This window comes from Capra hircus, chromosome 16, assembly GCF_001704415.2.
Source record: "Capra hircus breed San Clemente chromosome 16, ASM170441v1, whole genome shotgun sequence".
NCBI lineage: Eukaryota > Metazoa > Chordata > Mammalia > Artiodactyla > Bovidae > Capra > Capra hircus.
Window position 1 is genome coordinate 68,598,022 of NC_030823.1, and position 6,212 is coordinate 68,604,233.

Consider the following 6,212-nt stretch of genomic DNA (forward strand, 5'->3'; position numbering starts at 1 on the left):
TTAGGCCAATGGTTTCCAAACCAGTCCAGCTCAACACCGTTTGTTGAGCTAAATGTGAAAGCAGAGTGGCAGCAGGGTAGCTTTGGCTGCAGAGTGGGGGCCGAGGCTCGTTGCTGTCTCTGGGGGACTGCACACTGTCCCTGGGGGGCTGTCCTAGGCAGATAAGTTAGTTTATTGGCCCTAAAGACAACTTGCCATTTTCACCTTCATGTCTTTGCTCCTTCTAAAATGGGTCCCACCCCAATCTCTATCAATTTAAGCTCCCTTCAGTCCAAACCATCCACAAATCAAAATATAGTTTCCTCCTCCAAGATCCTTCCTTACCAACATTTTTTATTTTTTATTTATTTATTTTACAGCCCATGTCTTTTGTTTTCTTCACACGCAACATGCCCTGAGCTCACAGGGAAGGGACTGCAGCAGTTCAGGCTCCTTTCCGTGGGTTCTCACAAGCGTGCTTCTCTGGGTGGAGCAGGCTGGCACTTCAGCTGAACCCAAGCCCCTTTCTCTTTGGCTTCCTCCTTTCTCTGATCATTTTCCTTCAGGCGTTTCTGGAAGCTATCTTGGCTCTTAGAGTGCTTAATGTGCTCAATTCGCATATTAATTCTCTTGGCCAGAATCTTCCCCTTAACTTGTTTACAATGATGCCAACAGCATGCTGGGCAACACTGTAGTCTCTTCCAGTTTTGCTACGGTAACGTTTGTAGGGCGTTCCTTTTTGAACAGAACCCATTGCCTTGATATCTACGACATCGCCTTTCTTGTAGAGTCACACATATGCGGCCAAAGGAACAACTCCACGTTTCTGAAAGGCCTAGAGAACATGCAGCAGGCGCCCGCCTCTTGCCCTTTGCGTTGGTCATTTTGGCGAGATACTGGAAGATGGTGGCTCTGGCCGAAAGGAAAGCCCTACTAACCCTTTTAACACAAATAAATACTTAACTTCAAAAATCACTGATGGAATGGATGGATGGCTCCATCACTTTCTGGCTCTTTATGGATGGGTGGATCCCTCCCTGTCCTCAGCCCTGCAAATGAGAGTCACCTGGGTAGACAAAATACATTGCTCTGGTCCCAGCTTGCTGCTAAGTCGCTTCAGTCGTGTCTGACTCTTTGCGACCCCATAGATGGCAGCCCACCAGGCTCCCCCGTCCCTGGGATTCTCCAGGCAAGAACTCTGGAGTGGGTTGCCATTTCCTTCTCCAACGCATGAAAGTGAAAAGTGAAAGTGAAGTCGCTCAGTCATGTCCGACTCTTCGCGACCCCATGGACTGCAGCCCACCAGGCTCCTCCATCCATGAGATTTTCCAGGCAAGGGTACTGGAGTGGGGTGCCATAGTCGATAGGAGAAGGGGCGGGGCTAGCAGTCGTTTTTAAAAACCCCCTAGGAAAATCCTAATGTGCACTCTGAGTTGAAAATCACCTCTTCCTCTTTTACCCTTGGTCGGTGCAGTTGCTATTCTTTGTTTTCTGTGGTTAAGAGCAGAGATCAGGAATAGGATACTCCTGAGGATGAATCTGGGCTAACTTGGAATCCATGGTACTGACACTGACTGGGTGGATGGATGGATACATAGTGAATGCTTTAGGCCTAATTATTCATAGTTTCCTGGTTCACAACTCCGTACTCAGCACCCACCCTCTTCTTCTAGGAAGCTGCTCCTTGCCCCATTCAAACCATATAGTGTTAGTGGAAGTTGACCATCACAGTGTCATTAAAACAAGGAGATTCATTGCTCTTTGAAAACAAAGCTATAGGATGTGAAGCCTGAGTTACCTGCTTCCCTGAGTCCTGACAAGGAGAGAAAGCTGGTCTGAAAAGTGAGGCTGATCTTTAGAGAAAAAAGATAACCCTGGAGGCCTTCCGCAGCAACTGGCATTCATTCCTGAGGTCAGCTGACTCTTCCTCCCCAAAGTTTGTCAGCCACACTCCATTCTTCATCCTGCTGGAGCTGTCATTCGGATTTCTAGTACTTACAGGGAAGAGAGTTCACTGTCTCTGATCTTTAACAAGTAATGAAATCTGAGCCTCAGTTTCCCCATCTGCATCATATGAACACAGAGTTGTTCTCAAGATTAAATAAAATATTTACATAAAGTACTCTGAACAGGTTCTTTAGAAATATTCACATCGTGAATGTGATGATTGCCTTTATCTAGCTTTTTCTTGAGATGTATTTCTAAAATCTGAGTCTTGTGAGTTTACTAAAAGATATAATAAATTTTTTCATTTATTTCAAATCCTTTTCTTGATGTTCAAATACTAGATTTAAACATCTCAAGAAAAAATTATAAGTGAACCTCATTTATAAGCATAGATGCAAAATTTCTAAATAACACATTAACAAATTGAATCTTGGTGTGTATAAAAGGAGAAATTAATCACAACAAAGTAGAATTTCTTTTAGGAGAGCAAGGATATTTCCACATTAGAAAATAAAATGTTTAAAAATTACAAACATCTGAATAAATGCTGAACAATCATTTGATGAAATTCAATATCTATTTGTGATTTTTAAAAAATTATTTAACCAACATCAATACAAAATACCTTCCTGATCTTGATGAATGCTATCTATTAGAAATTTATAACAAAGATGATTCTTAATGGTGAAACATTAGGAGTATTTCCAATAAAATTGGAATAAAGCAAAGATCTTTTCTCTCCTCTTTAAATTTAACACTATACTGATATTTCTGGTCAACACAACAAGCAAAAAAAAAAAAAAGAAGAAGAAGAAGAGAAAAAGCGAGTGAGAGAGAGGAAATAAAAGAGATAAAAAGAGTCATTACTTATGGAAAATATGTACCAAAAAATTAAAATGTTAATTGAAAAACTGTTAGAACTAATAAGTACATTTAGTAAAACTCTGGATACAAGATATGGTTTTTGTATCCAGAAAATCAACAATGTTCCCATATACTTATAATACCTAAAATAAAATAGGAATGATATCTTTCAAAAGCTCAACAAAACTATAAAATATCTGGGTATATGTTTCATAACATTATGCAAAATCTTCCTTAAGGAAAACTATAAAGCCTTCCTGAAGGCTACAAAAGGAGACTTTACTTGAAAAGACTCAAATTGCATAAATGACATTTTTTCCAAATTAACCTATAAATACAATTCTAATCAATATCCCAAAGATCTGTTGATTCTAAAATTCATATGAAAGAATACAAATGTCAGGGACACTAAGAACAAATTTGAAGATAAAAAACTGTCACGGAAGCCCTTGACCTATCAATTATTAAATTCTTCAGCTTTGCCTCTCCTTTTTCTTCATTCTTGTGCACTCCCTGCTCCCTGCCCCCAGGATCCTATAGTGGTGGTGATGGATGGCAGTAGGAACAGCAGCAATGGCAGCTTCAGGAACCAAAACTCTAAGGGAAAAGAACTTTCCTTACCATTCAGTGGAGCAAGGATTCCATGAAGCTAAGATCAAATCCCACTGCTTTTTTTTGCTTTCTTCCTGTCCTACCACTTAGTGACAGACACACTGCAATTCCATGGGAGATCAAAAAGGGGACTCCTAGGGCACTAAGAAGTACTGGACGATAACAGAAAGAGAAGAGCTCAAGACAGTAACCCAGGGAATTTCTGGGCTCACCCTAAACCCAGTGGTGCTTGAATCTAATCCTAATAAGCATATCAAAGACTTTGAGAACACTTCCACCCAGACTGCAGAATGACCACTTGGCGGTGCCCTCATGGGACAGAACCAGAAACATGGCAAAGATGAAAACTGAACTGACATGTTGTAACCACAACCTACAGAAAGCAGGAGGGAACTTGTGGTCTAAGTCTAATCATCAATTAAAACAAAATTTTAAAAAGTCAATGATATCCATATCATCAAGCAAGATCCAGAGTCTCATAACCTGATACTCAAAATACAACTCAAAATTATGTGTGAAAATTTGTGAAGTTCTCAACTCATGCAGGAAAAGATAACCAACAGACACCAATAAGGAGATGATACAGACATTGGAATTATCTGACAAAGACCTTTAAAAATTGTAAAAATAATTTAAAATGCTTAAAAGAGTAGTGCAAACACTCTTGAAGAAAAAATTTTTAAGAAAATTTTTAATTTTTAGCAAAGAAACAGACAATAAAAAGAACTAAATGGAAATTTTAGAACTGAAAAATAATGTCAGCAAAATTTTTAAATTAACTGAAAGGACTTACTAGCAGATTTGAGATGACAGAAGAGTCTGTGAACTTGAAGATAGATCAATAGAACCATTCTAATATGAACAACAAAAAGAAAAGATGGGTTTAATATTTCTGTGATCAGAGTTCTACAAAGGGTTAAGAAAAAGGGAAGTTCTGAAAAAGTATTTGAAGAAATAAAGGCTGGACACCTCTCAAGTTTGACAAAAGACAATAACCTAAAGGTTCAAAAGTACCCCAAATAGGATAAACCAAAGAAATCCACACCCAGACAAATCATATTCATATCACACAAGCCAAATCCTATCTACACATTCCTATTTAGTCTGTTTCTCTGGAGAATCCTCTAACTAATACAATTGTCAGGATACAAGTCTGTGCTGATTGTGGGACTGATGGTCTTGGTTCCTTACTGATTGTTGGCTCAAGACCACCTCAGTTATTTGTAATGGCGGCCTCTCCAACATGGCGACTTGCTTCATCAGAGCCAGAAAGAGAGAATCTGCTAGCAAGACAAAAATCAGAATCTTTTGAAACTTAATCATAGATATGACATCCTATGCTGAATTGTTTTAGGAAAGGCAGAGGAACCAGAGATCAAATTGCCAAGATCTGCTGGATCATGGAAAAAGCAAGAGAGTTCCAGAAAAACATCCATTTCTGCTTTATTGACTATACCAAAGCCTTTGACTGTGTGGATCACAAGAAACTGTGGAAAATTCTGAAAGAGATGGGAATATCAGACCACCTAACCTGCCTCTTGAGAAATCTGTATGCAGGTCAGGAAGCAACAGTTAGAACCGGACATGGAACAACAGACTGGTTTCAAATAGGAAAAGGAGTACGTCAAGGCTGTATATTGTCACCCTGCTTATTTAACTTCTATGCAGAGTACATCATGAGAAACGCTGGGCTGGAAGAAGCACAAGCTGGAATCAAGATTGCCGGGAGAAATATTGATAACCTCACATATACAGATGACACCACTCTTATGGCAGAAAGTGAAGAGGAACTAAAAATCCTCTTGATGAAAGTGAAAGTGGAGAGTAAAAACGTTGGCTTAAAGCTCAACATTCAGAAAACGAAGATCATGACATCCGGTCCTATCACTTCATGGGAAATAGATGGGGAAACAGTGGAAACAGTGAAAGACTTTATTTTGGGGGGCTCCAAAATCACTCTAGATGGTGATTGCTGCTGCTGCTGCCAAGTCGCTTCAGTCGTGTCCGACTCTGTGCGACCCCATAGACGGAAGCCCACCAGGCTCCCCCATCCCCAGGATTCTCCAGGCAAGAACACTGGAGTGGGTTGCCATTTCCTTCTCCAATGCATGAAAGTGAAAAGTGAAAGGGAAGTCGCTCAGTCTGATTCTTAGCGACTCCATGGACTGCAGATGGTGATGGCAGCCATGAAATTAAAAGACGCTTACCCCTTGGAAGAAAAATTATGACCAACCTAAACAGCATATTCAAAAGCAGAGACATTACTTTGCCGACTAAGGTCCATCTAGTCAAGGCTATGGTTTTTCCAGTGGTCATGTATGGATGTGAGAGTTGGACTGTGAAGAAAGCTGAGCACCAAAGAATTAATGCTTTTGAACTGTGGTGTTGGAAAGGACTCTTGAGAGTCCTTTGGACTGCAAGGAGATCCAACCAGTCCATTCTAAAGGAGATCAGTCTTGGGTGTTCTTTGGAAGGAATGATGTTAAAGCAGAAACTCCAGTACTTTGGCCACCTCATGCGAAGAGTTGACTCATTGGAAAAGACCCTAATGCTGAGAGGTATTGGGGGCAAGAGGAGAAGGGGACAACAGAGGAGGAGAAGGGGACGACAGAGGATGAGATGGCTAGATGGCATCACTGACTCGATGGACGTGAGTCTGAGTAAACTCCAGGAGTTGGTGATGGACAGGGAGGCCTGGCGTGCTGCGATTCATGCGGTTGTAAAGAGTCGGACACGACTGAGTGACTGAACTGAACTGAACTGAACTGAAGTAACTAGAGTCAACCTATTCTCAAGAAGAGGGAATTCCA

At 40.6% G+C, this 6,212-nt stretch overlaps 1 pseudogene; it reads right to left on the minus strand.

The window, feature by feature from the left end:
• On the minus strand, window positions 379-863 carry LOC106502985 (annotated as a pseudogene).